The 16,091-nt window shown below is 36.8% G+C and overlaps 1 long non-coding RNA gene across 1 annotated transcript; it reads left to right on the forward strand.

Annotated features, from left to right (window-relative positions):
- The first annotated feature begins 7,480 nt into the window (after window positions 1-7,480).
- LOC113000766 (uncharacterized) lies at window positions 7,481-12,516 on the forward strand. Its single transcript, XR_003266077.2, has 5 exons — window positions 7,481-8,963; window positions 9,045-9,172; window positions 9,414-9,628; window positions 11,972-12,028; window positions 12,115-12,516. It is a non-coding gene; the product is annotated as an uncharacterized lncRNA (long non-coding RNA).
- Window positions 12,517-16,091: the final 3,575 nt, after the last annotated feature.

Genomic DNA, 16,091 nt, shown 5'->3' on the forward strand with positions numbered 1-16,091 from the left:
TGATGTGAGTAAAGCTACCCATTCTGTTTTAGGGTTTTATGATGATGCTTTGTGGTATGTGTATGCTGAAATTGTTGATGGAAAACTGGTAGAGATGATGGGGATAGTTAACTCAGGGTGAAATGTGAGAATGACAATGTTGTAGGTAGAAAAGTGTGAGATTTTGAGGGTTAGAGAAGCCAAATTTGGGGTTAGTAGAAATTGGAGTCTAAAGTGAGTTGATTCTAGTTTAGAATGTCAATTATGACTTGTAGGTAAGCTTGGGCAGAGCAAATGAGGAAGATGAGTGACAAATGTGAAAGAAAAGAGCCATTTCTAGGCTAAATTGGGTGTGGAGAGGTCAAATTTTGAATTGCTGGAGTTTTCGCCTTAAAACCAGTTTGAGCAAGTCTAAATCAATGTTATAGACTTGATTGAGATGAGAGATTACCCCAAAATTAACCAATTCTCATTTTCACCTTTCAAACCTAGAGAATTCACTAAATTGGTGGGTTTTGGGTACCTATATTTTGATTTGCCTTGGTCTGAAGTTTGCTTTTGGTTTAAATATGATTTATACATGATTTAGGACTTGTAGGATCCAATTTGAGCAAAATTGGATGTGGGCAAGTTGGATTTCGAAATCTGCCCTATTATGCAGAAAAATGTTGTTGAATTGTGCAACAGATTTTTAGCATAGTGCAGAAAGATGCTTAAGCCTTGCTAGTCACAGGAAGGGTAGTCCATCTTGGGTTCCAGACATTTTATAGCAGATCCCAACGGTCAAAATGTAGATTTATGTACTAGTAACCTCCAGTAAAGTTTTCAAGGCGATCCAACGGTTAACGAATCAGAACAAAGAGAATGTTACTGGGGTATTTCAGTAAGGAAAGCTGTGGTATTTGAATGTGTTTTGGGCAGAGTTTTCTGCCTCTACTCTGCTTTCTTGGTTTAGGGTAGTTTCATGATATTTGGAATTGAATTCCTTGGATATTGTGGAAGCTTGGAGGGGTTGATGGGGACCCGGTGCTGAGAGGAACGAGGATGAGGGCTACGTAGGAGTGCGTGAGCTTAGTTGAAAGGTGGGCAACTAGGGATGGTGTGTTTATGTTTGACTTGTGGAAGGGGGAGAGTTGAAGAGTCAGTCTAGTACCTCCTAGTACCACATATGACGGGTGCCCCATAATATGACGGGTGCCCCATAATCCAACAAGCTTGATGTGAGAAAGCGTGGAAGAGTCAGTCTTCCTACTTTTGTTTGTTGACCACAGAGTGGTACTTGGAGATATGTTGCAGGGGTCAGGAGACCTTGGGGACGTCAGGTGGGGTGCTATTTCCCAAAACCAAGCTTGACCAATCCCGAACCAACCCGGGCATAGTCAGTCAGTGAGAACCTGTGACGTACCACAAAGCAAGGAGGCTTGTGTGGCGGCTGGCCAGCTATGTATCTTGGGTGGTATCTGAAATTTAGCCTATCGTAATCGATTACCATTCGTGGGTAATCGATTACAAGGCTTAAAAATGGAGACAAGATGTTAAAATGGTCTCTGGTAATCGATTACCAATGGTGTGTAATCGATTACACAGAGTAACAAGGCACTGGTAATCGATTACCAATTGGGTGTAATCGATTACACAGGGAGATAGGGCACTGGTAATCGATTACCATTTAGGTGTAATCGATTACACAGTGTAATTTGTAGATTTCCATGTGCAAATGCTGTGTAATTCGTGTTTGGGCACTGGTAATCGATTACATACTTTGGTAATCGATTACCAGAGAGGAAATCTCTTGAGAAGGACATTTTGACTATGCATAGCGGTTATGGGACGCATTGTATTATTACCTGTAGTTAGATTTCTTGTGAAAGAGTCTACCCTCTTTCTTTTATCTCTTGTAGATCGCGATGACAGCACAGTTGATCCATGATCACGTGGTGATGGAGTGCCTAGAAGGTGTTTGGGAGACCCTCGATTCCGTGGCACGATTCGACTCACTGCTACTTCATTAGTACATCCGGAGGAACCTGCACACACACTTCAGCAGCCTGTGGAGTGGATACTACCTACACCTACTCCATATCGACTAGTGGAGCCAGTTCAAGTGATAGAGGTGTCATCCTCTGAAGAAGATCTTGAAGAGGACCCCGAGGAGTTACTTCCTGAACCTGCTGTGGATGCCCCTGACTTCCCAGAGGATGATGAGGACCCACTCCTTGATGTTGATTCTCCAGAGGATGTTATGTCAGCATCTGAGGCAGACTCTACAGATGAAAGTGGCCCTGGAGGGACAGCGAAAAGTGATGACTCTTCATCATAGCAGACGACTCCTTAGACTAGGTGTACATACTTTTTGTGGGTGGGTGTATCTAGTTCAGACTGCTAGGTTTACTCTTTTGATTTTTGGGTGGGTAGACCTATTGTATAGAAATTTTGATGATTGTATATATGTGGCTGAAGCCACCACAGTTGTTACCTTTGCTCTGGATGTCACTATGTCATTTTGCAAACTCCCATATTTTGGACAGTTTTAGATGATGAATGTAATTATGTTTAATCTTGTTATTTGAAAAGGAAGTGTTAACAAACTTTATTGAAAAGAGTTTACCGACCGCATCTTATTATTTTTCACGTGACGACCTAAAATGATGGCTGATATATTTTTCTTTTTGAAAGAGCAAAATAGTTTAGAGGTTATGAGTGATCAGAAAGAAATGACTCCGAATAGAGTTGTGAACTGGCCATTCTGGACTCTATAGTGATAATTTTCCTTCTGAATTTAATTACCGTGAAAAAGAGAGAGAAAAGAAAAAGAAAAAAAAATTCCCATGGTTTTCTGCTATTTAATTTATTACTATCAAACCAGTCAATATTTAGGGACGCCACATAGAGCCCAACCCAAAAGGTACAAGCAACGCTCTCGAGGTTCTTACTCAATACAACAACAACAACAACAACAACGCCTTATCCCACTAGGTGGGGTCGGCTACATGGATCAACTTTCGCCATAATGTTCTATCAAGTACCATACTTCTATCCAAACCATTAATTTCGAGATCTTTTTTGATAACCTCTCTTATAGTCTTTTTGGGTCTTCCTCTGCCTCGAATTGTTTGTCTTCTCTCCATCTGGTCTACTCTCCTTACTACAGAGTCTACTGGTCTTCTCTCTACATGCCCAAACCACCTAAGTCTATTTTCCACCATCTTCTCTACAATAGGCGCTACTCCAACCCTCTCTCTAATAGCTTCGTTTCTAATTTTATCCTGTCGAGTCTTACCACACATCCACCGCAACATCCTTATCTCCGCTACACCTACTTTATTCTCATGTTGGCTCTTGACCGCCCAACATTCTGTTCCGTACAAAATCGCCGGTCTTACCGCAGTCCGATAAAACTTTCCCTTTAGCTTGATCGGTACCTTTGCATCACATAACACCCCCGATGCTTTTCTCCATTTCATCCATCCTGCTTGAATGCGATGATTCACATCCCCTTCAATTTCCCCATCATCCTGTATTACAGACCCAAGATATTTAAACCGTGTGACTTGAGGGATAATATGGTCTCCTATTTTCACCTCTGAGTTAGAAACCCTCCTTCTTTTGTTGAACTTACATTCCATATACTCCGATTTGCTTCTGCTTAGGCGAAAGCCATGTGTTTCTAGAGCTCGTCTCCAAGTTTCCAACCTCTCATTCAACTCCTCCCTCGACTCTCCAAGGAGGACTATGTCATCTGCAAAAAGCATGCATCTCGGCGCTATCTCTTGGATTTGTTCCGTGAGGACATCCAGAATTAAGGTAAAAAGGTAGGGGCTAAGGGTTGACCCTTGATGTAAACCAATTGTGATGGGAAAATCGTCTGACTCTCCACCCTGTGTCCTAACACTAGTCGATACCCTATCATACATATCTTGGATAGCTCGAATATATGCAACCCTAACCCCTAACACTCTTTGAGCCTCTTTGATCCTTTCTTTCATAGCCTTCTTACCCCTGACCACGTTACAAGCCCAATAAAGCCCATGTGGATCAAAGAATGACTAATTTTGCTTTTAGGTTTGGATTATGGAATGGAACCCGCGCACGCTTATGATTGTTGAAAAAGAGAATATATATATATATATATATATATATATATATATATATATATATATATATATATATATATATATATATATATATATATAAAGAAAAAGAGAATCCTCGAGGTTTCGAACTTGCACATTTGAGAAAAAAACTCATTCGACTAGGAGCTCATGGAAAATGCCCAAAAACAATTGTGATAGTAGGGTACATTTGATGTTAGTCGCTTAAGCAGACTCGTTAGGATTCTTTTTGAATCCAAGGGTAGCCTTTGTTGTATAAATTCTTTCGAGATCAGCCCATGTCATCAAGTTTCAGTGGGACTGACAGACTCTTGGCATCACTCTATGACTTTAAATCAAGATTCACTTGGTCACATACCAAAGTGTGACAATCCATTGCCATCCTTCAATGGGGCACATGATTGATCCCAAAGCCTTATGTTTCCTTGCTGTGCAGAATTATAGAAGGTTTTAAACAAAAAGAAAGGGATGAACCCTAGGATCAATATTTCAATTGATTGGTTAAATGTCAAACGGCTCCACTGCCGTCATCCAAAATTGTCAGGTGATTAAATCAAAACATACAGTCTAAGGGAGTCCCCAAAGAGATTTGCAAAAAATAGGATGAGGTTGCATGAGTTATCACATCTTTTAGAAAAAGACAATCAATCTGTGTTTTTTCACACACAAAAAAAGAGGGGAAGAAAAAAGAAAACAATTAAGGTCACCAAAATAGGGAAGAATGTTATGAGCATTACACAATTTTCATGATTCAAAACCTTTTGCATTACTAGATACAAAGCCTATATTTACTACATTTCAAGATGAAGGTTGCATGCATCTGCATCACAAAAATCATGTTAGGCTATAAGTGCATAGATTTCTCTTTATATACCAATTTCCCAAATCTAATGTCCTATCTTTTGAGTTTAGGATGAGAGGCCCTCTCAAAGAGTCAACCTCTTGCTTTCTCATATGGTTGAGCCCTTTGGTATTAGTACCTATTGGCTTGTTTCATAGGACTCAACGTCCTTTGCTTTATGATTTCATGGGACTCAACGTCCTCCGTCTTTATCTTTCATAGGACTCAAAGTCCTCGCCTTTATCTTTCATAGGACTCAAAGTCCTCACTTTTATCTTTCATAGGATTTAAAGTCCTCGCCTTTATCTTTCATAAGACTCAAAGTCCTCGCCTTTATCTTTCACAGGACTCAAAGTCCTCGCCTTTATCATTCAAAGGACTCAAATTCCTCACCTTTATCCTTCATTGGACTCAAAGTCCTCTATCTTTATGCTTTCATAGGACTCAAAGTCCTCTGTCTTTTACATTTCAAAAACTCCAATGTCTTCAATCATTTACATTTCAAAGACTTCAATGTCTTCTATCTTTTACACTTTATAAGACTTCAACGTCTTCTGTCTTTCATAAGACTCAATAGGACTCAATGTCCTTGTCCTTATCTTTCATAGGACTCAATGTCCTTGTCTTTGTGCTTCTTAAGACTCAACGTCCTCTGTTTCTACGCTTTAAAAAAATGAAAAGAACATCAAATGACTTATGCTCTTATGCTCTATAGGACTTCAATGTCCTCCCTTTTTTCGTTTTTTTAAAAGACTTCAAGGTCCTCTATTTGGTGTTATTGGACTTCAATGTCCTTTTGCTTTTTTGGTTTAATTTCTTTTGTTTTCTCTGGTGTCTGTTTTAGACAGCAAGGTCGCTTGAATGAAATTAGTGTCCTTATCTTTACTTCCCTTTTATTTCCAATAAAGGATAAGTAAAGAGGGGCAACTGTCATACCCTAATTTTGTCCGGGGACTATCGTTCATTGATCTTTTAATCCTTGCTAGTCGACTTATGGTGTTGAACGCCAGTTACAGTGCAAAGCAAAGAACCATTCGGTGTTTCGATCAGGAAGACAAAAGATACCAAGAAAGGAGGGAAAAAAGGTATTTTCCTTGTTTTTCCTAGGCCCCAGCTAGCCTAGGCCAACATTTGGCTCGCCTGGGCCACCAAATAACTTTAAGGCTAAGGGACTAGCTTGCCTGGGGGAGCTCACTGCTTCAGGGTTAAGTTTTAGCTCGCCCCAAGGTGGGCTTTTGCATATAAATAGGCATCATAGGGGTGTTTTAAAGGGTTACAAGGTTCAGAAGTGGAGGGAATTGAGAGAATTAAGAAAGAAGAAGAAGAAAAAAGAGGAAACGAAGTCGAGGCACTACAAAATCACAACTGTGATCATTCCCTACATCGTTTTCTTGTTTTGTGTTCTTCGTGCGACCGTCGGTTAGTTTTATTTTTGGGATTGAATACGATCATTCCCTACTAGTGTTGTAAAGTTGTCTTTAAAGAGATTGAAAGTTAATAAACAAAACCAAGATAAAACCAACTCATAACTAACTTCTTTTTATCAAATATCACTTGAGATCGTTTCAAGGTCTAACGCCTTAACGATTCTCTTCGCTTTTCAAAATTTAAAAGATCATTTCAAGGTTCGACGCCTTAATGATTCTTTGCGCTTTTCAAAATTTAAAACATCGTTTCAAGGTCTAACGCCTTAAACAACTTTTTGTTCGCAATTAAAATAAATTTTTCAAAAACATAAAATCAATTTAAGACACAAAAATTCAGACTCAAAGAGCTACGTAGGTCTGAATTCCTCATCGCACCTGAGGATACGTAGGAGCAAGGGCAACCCCCTTGTCGACCCCAAAAAAATAAAAAAATATATAAAAAGGGAAAGATAAATAATTGTAAAGTCACGTTATGCACACTCGATTAAAGATTGTCATCCCTTGTGACGGACTTGTGGGGTGTTAATACCTTCCTCATGCATAAACAACCACCGAACCCTTATTTTCAAAATTCGTAGACCTCTTATTGGTTTTTCTAACATTTTCCTCGAATAAACATTGGTGGTGAATCTGCTCATTTTCTCCCTTGGAGGTGAATACTTTGGCTTATTTATTTTGCATTCGTCGTCCCGTCATGAGGTAGGTTGTGACACAAAGGATAGACGTGGGCAATGTCAAGATTACATCGAATGATGGGTTAAGGAATCCCTACGAGAGGTGTACCTAGGAGCTTATTTGAATCAGTAAGTAATATTTATGGTATCCTTGCATCCAATGTTTGTGTTATTCATACATAACTATTGTGCCAAATTCAGGGCCCATTGGCAGCTGGTTGTTTTGTGTCCTACAAATGATGTTGTCGTGTGGTTCTATTTGTTGCATAAGAAGCTTAGTGTTCATATAAAAGCTGCAATTAACAAGTTAAGTTTCATATTTTAAGCCATTTAATGTATTTTAATGTGGATACATAAATAGTTTTGTCCTCATTTATACGTCCAAATCTTTCAATGCAGTGCATTTAAGACATTAAAGACTACTTCTGACAGAAAAATTGATCAAACTCCACCCCAATGGATTGAAGTGAAGGTTAGTCATACAATTAACAGTTATTTGCGATTGATAGTGTTGTTTAAGATCTGAATTGTAACATTGAATTATTTTTCCCATTGAATGTAGAGTCACGTTCAAAGCGGAGGCTATGAGTGTGGTTATTATGTCAGGCATTGGATTTGGAACATAATCAGTGGGGAGTTGAAGAATGATTTGACTATATTTACTATCCCCAAAAGATTGACTTGAGTAATTCTTTTTATTCCTTTTTTAAATGAAAATGACTTATTACTTGTTTTTTTATAATTTGTAGTGGTTTGCTGATGGCACACCACTAGACATCAAGACCATGACAACATTACGCAAAAAATGGGCAGCATATTTTTTAAGAGTTAAAAGCATCCAATGTAGAAAGCTTTAGATGAGATCTGAACAACCACATTGGTGTTTTTCATGTATTTCTTTAAGTGTTATAAACAATTTTGTTTATTTCATTTTGGTATGCACCAAAAGATTTGGAGAATGCATTGTATTTGCAATGGGTATTTGCGTCGATATGATATGTGTTTTTTGTGCAAACAAGTTGCCCATTTTTGCAGGTGTTTGCCAAGGTATGGATTTTGGTACCCCTTATGATACCAAAATATATTCAGTCTAATATGAGGTGTGGTGGGGGGTTTATAAGATGACTCTCCAACACTAAGAGCACCTCAAAATCATTATTGGTTGTGGATTCATGATGGGAAAGTGGATTTTTCTGAAGTCAAAGTGAGACTTTTACCTGAAAATCATTATTGCTTGTGTTTTGACTTTGTCATTATTGGTGTCTAAATGTGTTTCTTAATTGCTGCAACGAGTCTGCAACTTCTACACAACCAATGGTTACATCAGGTGATGTGGAGCACCTTGGAAATACTTTTGGGAGCTTTCTTTCACAATTAGAGATGTTGTAGACACTGATTTATGCTAGGACTCTTGACCCAATGGATACTGGTTTATTGATTGTTTGTGTTGGTAAAGCAACAAAATTGGTAGATAGGTGATTAAAATACAAAATTTGTTTATGTTTCAATACCAATTAATGATGCTTGTTTCATTATCGTGTGGTTTTGTTTTAGTTGAAATTTTTAGATATGAGCATCTTTTCTATTTCATATATCAAGGAATGATTAAGGGTTATAGTGCGGTTTCCCGCTTGGGGGAGGCTACTTCAATATGGGATGTTGATTCACTAGTGAGTTTTTTTTATTTTTTTTTTATTTTTCTAATGTGTAAGTTTATGAGCCAGAAAAAAAATATACTTTTGTCCATCAACTAGAACTACATAAGTTCATGTATAATCAGTTCATGTACAGGATCAACTTGATGAGGTAATACTTATAATGGAGAGGTAAAAAAATCTTTTGACTAATTTTTTTAGTTGGTACATAGGCTGAAGGATAACTTAAAACAACAAAATCTACTGGTCAATCTAGAGAGGCAAGGTTAGCTCGGGTATGGGTATTTCTTAAACCAATAAAATGTTCCTAATTGCTTATTATAGATGCCTGATTATTATTTCCTAATGATGCTCAGGTCTGTGCTGGATTGTCATCCCGTCTTCAAGAATACAAATCTGCTGGAATAAGGAGCGAGCCCCTGTTGACACATACATAATGGGATTAGCTACAAGCATACGTGAACGAAATGATTATGAAGAACAAGTACATATTCTAATAGTCACATGCTGAATGACTAATTGCTAATGGATTTTTCTTAACATTGAATATGTTGATAAACATTGTGATTGACCTATTGGAGTAAGATCAAATTGCTTGAAGGCATTGGTGCATTGCCTTACCCCTTACTTCCTTTATTGTATTAAATATTGAATCTAGTTTCAACTTAAAATATTGCAATTATTTGAATTAATTCCTTGAATCATTCTTATCCCGTCTCTTGTAGGCAATTTGACACCAAAGTGTCGAGCAACTCCTGCTTGTTGGTAGGATGTTGGAGGGGACAACAAAGCTTCCTTGGAATTTTTCACACCATCCTGCGACCAGTGGCACTTTTTTCACTCTTGTGCTTCTAGGCCTCAAGTACTGCTCTTGCCAGTTTCGGGGCAATCTACAAAAATTTCAAATGGGGTTTCAGCTGCTGGAAGATCGGATTTATAGGTGAACACGAGTGTCTCATGTAGTTTTTCTTTTGGCATTCTTGGTGCATTTCTCCTAAGTTGTTCTTTTTCTTTACCTGTGCTAACTACTAAGAGTAGTGCTGGCAATATTGCTTTGTTTGCTATTATTTATTCATCAATTTGTGCCTTTCTTCTTCTTCTTCTTCATGAAGCATGCATTTTGTATTTGTTGTCAGTTCCTTTCTTCTTGCATGTTTTTAATTCCCTTATCTTGGTGGCTTGAAACATTTTCTAGAAACTACACAACTTAGGCCTACTTCTATAGGATGGTCAAATTTTGTCAGGACTTAACTGGGATTAGTTGGAATTTGGAACTGGTGAAGTTGCGTAGACTAACTCTGCTCGAGTCAAATCAGTCCCTGTGCCTCCCCTCTTTTGTATTCTTTTATTTTATCTTTTCTACTGAAAACCAAGAAGAACCAAGCCTTGTTCCACTAACAATAAATATTTATGTCTCTTAGGTTCTGTTTGTTTGATTTGCTAAAATGTAAGGGATAAAACAGGACAAAAACATTTGTTCAATGTTTGATTTTATTATTTTAAAAATGAACATGGGACAGAACAAAAAAGAGGTTGAAGGACAGGAAAAAAAACTTCTTTTGTTGTTACTCAATTATCTATCGGACAACCTTTTATTCCCAGTTCAACGCATTCAAAAGACCAAAACACCATCATATCTCTCTTCTCTATCCCCCACCACTCCCTCTCCTCAGTTTCTTCTTCCCACTATCATAATAAATAACCACCAATGCTATATGACACTGAACATTGCTTCTTCATTAAAAAACTTAAACAAAACCTTTTACGCTAGAATATAAAAAACTTCTTCACAATATATTGATTATCGTATCACTTAAATTAATTCTAAATCTACATAGAGAGCTGAGTAAATCATATGAAGCTAGCATAACACAACTACAGAAGGATTTGTATGAGAGTAAAAGGGAAATGACCAGAGTTGAATCAAATATGGTTGAGGCTTTGGCTGCCAAAAATGCTGAAATTGAGGCACTTGTAAGTTCTATGGATGTTGTTAAGAGCCAGGCTGCAATGTCACAAGGAAATCTAGCTTCACTGCAGGTTCCTCTTAGTTAATTTATTGATGTGTGTCTTGCAAAATTTTATTTCCTCCCGTGCACCTGCTGTTTCCACCTAAACTATATTCTGTTCAAATTGCTTTGATTTAGTATTGGTACAATTTTTCTAAATGTTTTGTATGATTACAGCAAGAGCAAATATAACATGTGTACAGTATCTATATTACATAGAGACTTGATTTGAATCTATGTGACACAAAGTGAGAGTAGATTATCAAATTGGACTGCTAACTTAGCCTTAGTTTGATAGACAACTTTGCCATGAAGAATTTATCAATTGATCCTTTTTGAATGCTCCTGATCCCTTGAAAGCCAACTTCTTTAACTATCTTCTATTGGGGACACCTTTTATGGGTTGATTTATTTTCCAAAATATCATACATGCTAATCACCAAAGAATCTTCTAGTCATAGAAACAAAACATCATCCAGACCTTTTATTTTGATGTGTGGCATTCTTTATTCTCTCAGCACCCCATTTATCTTGAGAATCACTATATTAAATTTATATTACTAGTGCATTTATTAAGCTTAAGTTAATCTTATGTCTACAAGCAAATAGATGGATAAATACAAATTCCAAATTACTAATAGTCCACTTGTTCATGTAGTCATTGTAGAAAACCGTGTCAATTATTTTAAAGACAGAAACATTCCAGATTGATTTTGTGGAAGCTTTTTGTTTAATGAATAATGAACTTGTTGGATTTTCTTCAGTGTTGGCATCATACATTTTTATACACAATCTTGGATAATTGTGACATATTGATTGAAGTTTAAATAATCCCTTCTCCAAGTTGGTCTATGAATCTTAACATCTAATTTGTATACTTTTATTGTTCTACCAACAATTTTTGCCACTATCACCAAGAAATATACCACTACTTTCTTTCAGTACATACTATGCTTTTCTTGCTGCCCGTGTTATAGCTATAAGATTGTAATTAATTTGCAGCTTGTGTGTTAGTCTGTATGTGATCTCTGTTAAAATTTACTTGCTTAGCAGAATCAGGGAATCTATTTACTCTACGAATCAGTAAAATATTTGGCTATTGTAGACTTGTTGGACTAGGCAACATCGTGATCTACCTACTTCAGTTTCATTCATTAATTTCTTTCATTAGTGTTGGATTAATTGTTTAACTATAGTTTGTACTTTAAGTATATTCTAATGCTGGAGTGTTATTTATAATTATGGCCTAGGTAACACTATTCATATCTTACCAGGCAAGCATGGAATCAATGATGAGAAATCGAGAACTAAGCGAAACAACGACGATGTAGGTAAGTAGATTCTGTAGTAACATGTAAGATTACTATAATTATACAATGATGAAGTTGTTTGCATATTAAAACTGTTGTTCTTGTAGGCTCTAAGAGAGGAGGTAGAATCTGTTGAGCGAAGAGCAGAAGAGAAGCGTGCTGCATATATTGCTACCAAAATGGTCTCTAACTTGAATTATTTATTTCTCAAGTTTCGATGTTCTCCACTATTTTAGTGATTTTGTGATCGGTAGAATAGGTTGCTATGGAAAGAAAAGTGGAATTGGAGCATGGAGCAGTTGAGTCATCCACTGCGCTTTCAAGGATATAACTAATGTAAGCGCTTAGTGTGGTTTAACTTTTAAATGAAGTGTAAAACATATTAAAGCACTATTTTTTCGTTTGGTTTTTGCCATATGTCATTAAGTTTATATCATGATTGAATTGGCAACATAATTGTAGACATACTACATGCTTGTCAAGTTGTCTATGCAGCTAAAAATTCTGGATATGAACTTTGTAATCTACAGCTTGTACGGAATAAGCACATGTGGAAATTTATTGTGGAGAATATTTTTTAAAATAACACATGTATTTAGAATACTAGTATTCAAGCCTTGCGATATTTTCAGCAAGCAATCGCTGTCAGTTACTTTTACTTTTGGGATTGCATTTTTGCCATATTTACTTATAGATCAGGTTGGCTGGAGCATTTTTGGGCTGCTATGTGGACCGGTCATATTGCTTTTGGCATCCTTGTAGGGATAGAGAAATATTTTTAGAAGGAAGAGGGGAAGCATAAAATAAAGAAGTTTAAGGCATCCTCTTTAGCAGAAAAAAGGAAGTACTAGAAAGTAAAAAAATGCAGCAAAGCTGCCCAGCCTCCATTTAGTCTGAAAAGTTTACTACATTAACACAACTATTAGAAGAACGACACAAAGTTCATATATATAATTCTATATCCTAATAATTGTCCTGGTATGCATAAAAGTATGCGTGAATCTTCAATTACTGGGGTGTCTGGGAATATATGAAAGAGTCTTATATAGTCAATCTTGTGATGATTGTAAAATAATTTTCATCAGCAAAAATGTTGAAAGATTTTGGTGACATTTAAATTTGAAGCGGGGTCGTCCCAGCTTGCTCAATGTTGTTATGTAAGTCTGACTACATTCCCTTAAGATTTTGGTGAAGTTTGGCATCATATTGTCATGAATGATGTGTTTCAGTCTTGCTATTTAAATTTTAAATAGAGACTTACTTTACAAGACACAAAAATGAACAATTGTAACAAGTACACAATAAGCCTGCTTCTGTCCACTTTGTCCAACTATTTTGCTTGCTGAATTTTTATTGACATTGGTTAAATATATTGATTGATTTGTTAGTTGCTCCTCTTTTCAAAGAGTAGCGGATGAGAGGACAACAAAAGCCACAGAACTTGAGCAAAAGGTGGCACTTCTCAAGGTACATGGATAACAATTAACTTATTCCATTTTGAATGTGAAGGCTGATTAGTGATTACTATTCTAAAAGAAATATCACTACTAAAAAAAAGGCTTTCTACATCTCCCTATTAACATCGGTTATTGCTAAAACCGATGTTAACGAAAGCGCGGTGGCATTTTTGTAATTAAATGGAGTTACTTAACATCGGTTTTAGCAAAACCGATGTTAACTACTTCATGTTAACATCGGTTATTTAAAAAACCGATGTTAACATGATGTTAAGATGAATATGGTAACATCGATTTCGGCAAAACCGATGTTAACTTCATAGAGTTAACATCGGTTTTGAGAAAGCCGATGTTAAAGAGTTGATTTTAACATCGATTTGTTAAAAAACCGATGTAATGTATTTGATGTTAACATCGGTTTTTACAAAACCGATGTTAACTATATTCAGTTAACATCGGTTATCCAAAAAAACCGATGTTGTTATGTTTATAAGTTAATAAAAATTGAGATTTCACAAGCCGCATGCGCTCGAAAACCTTGTCGTCCCTCTTCTCTTTGTCATCCTCTTGCCTGAAATCGCTCTTCTCTTTCTCCTCCCGCCTGAAATCTGCCGGAAACCGCTCCCTTGACACCCACATTGTCCTCGCTCGAACCCACAGAACCCCCTACACTTCCGAAAAACCCACATTGTCCTCGTTCGAACCCACAGAACCCCCTACACTGCCGGAAAACCCACATTGTCCTCGCTCGAACCCCACAGAACCCACATTGTCCTCGCTCGAAGAAAACCCTACATACACATAATAATAATAATAATAATAATAATAATAATAATAATAATAAACATAATAATAATAAACATAATAATAATAATAATAATAATAATAATAATAATAATAATAATAATCATAATAATAATAATAATAATAGTTGCAGTATTGCTGATTGAGGTACGAGGAAAGCTTAAAGTTCCGTGCCATTTTGTTAGATCTCACTGCCATTGTCACTATTTGGGTTTGAGGTAAGTTTGGTCTCTTTTTTATTTGTAGTTTACTTAGGAAACATGTTGAAGTTTGTCTCTGTTAAATCTATAGACTGCTTGGAGCACCAGTAGAGATAACTAGTGATAAGGATCCTGTTATTGTGAGTAATTTATCTCACTATCTCATTATTTTGCATTAAGCAGGTTCATAACAAGTTACTGACACTTCTTGCAATTATTTTGGAGTTTGGGGCACTTGTTTGGTATGTCACAAATTTTCGAAATGCCTTCCATATAAATTTGTTTGATATATAACTTGTTTGGCATGTGTTTTATCTTCTATTAAAAATATGAAATACGAATGCTGATTATGCCTACTGCATGGTGAGCCTCTAGCTAGTGATGTTCATAACAGTATTATTTGCATACTTCTTTCGAATGTTTAATGACTAAGGTCTACGTTTAGTTGCGCTGGTAAGAGTTTCTAGATTTTTTGGTGGTTTTGCTTATTTTTATCATTAGCAAACTTTCCTTCCACGAGTTGAATGGTTATGTACGTTAGATCAATTACTTGCTCATTTAGCTTCTGGTTTATGTAAGGTTTCATACGTAGGAACACCTAGTGTTCGGCCTTGTTTCGTTCTCATCAATCCTTGCAGCTCTAAGGTTTCATAGTGTTCCATTAGTGTTTTGATTGGATTAAAAATATGTCATGTGTTGGCCTTGTTCGGTTCTAATCAATCCATTCATTGAATTCCTGCATACTATTGTCTCCAAGTAGCCTATCAGTTTTTCCAATTCTCTCATTTGGGTTCCTTATGAAATTAAAGTCCCCAAGCACACACCATAATCTTACTTGGGATGATTGTTTCAGCTGTCTCACTGAATCCCACAGTATTCTCTTGTTATGTATGTCACAAGGAGAATATATTGTCACAATGCATATTTTCTGGGCTTCTCTGATGCATTCTCCTTCCAAGTAAATGAATCCATTTCCAATGACCTTATTTTGTAGCTTGAAAGCTGTTTCAGTCCACATGCATAAAATGCCACCAGCTGAATTGTTTGCAGGTTGCATCTCCCACATGACTTCAGCACTTCCCCATAAAGCCTGACATAATGACTTGTCAATAGTGTCTTTCTTAGTCTCCTGAAGACATATCATATGAATATTTTCTTTGTTGATCAATCTCCTTATGGCAACCCATTTTACTCCCCTCCCCAGACCTCTAACATTATATGAGGCTATATTCATGGATCCATGACATTAGCTCCCAACCTCTCAGCTTCTAACCTGTCTTTGGTCTCCATACTGCTTAATTTTTGTAGAATTTTGCTTTGCTGGTCATCTTCTATGTTTCCCATTGTCACCCCCAATTGCTGGATCATTTCCCACATTTTAAAAGTTTTCTGGGTATGTATATTATCTTAAGTTGCCTCTTGTTCAAAGTCTCTGTTGATATCTCTTGTCCCACTGCTGGAGTTATTTCTTTTGTTATCTTGCTGTATGTTATTTGGTTGCTCATGGTTTCCCTTCAATTGTATTTGCACTTCTAGCCTTTGATGTCTCCTATGGGACCAACTCCCTCGAGAGTATACCTGCCAATTACATCCCATTGCATTTTTATTTTTGGAGGGGGTGTG

This window comes from Glycine max, chromosome 2 (assembly GCF_000004515.6).
Source record: "Glycine max cultivar Williams 82 chromosome 2, Glycine_max_v4.0, whole genome shotgun sequence".
In the NCBI taxonomy this organism is placed as follows: domain Eukaryota; kingdom Viridiplantae; phylum Streptophyta; class Magnoliopsida; order Fabales; family Fabaceae; genus Glycine; species Glycine max.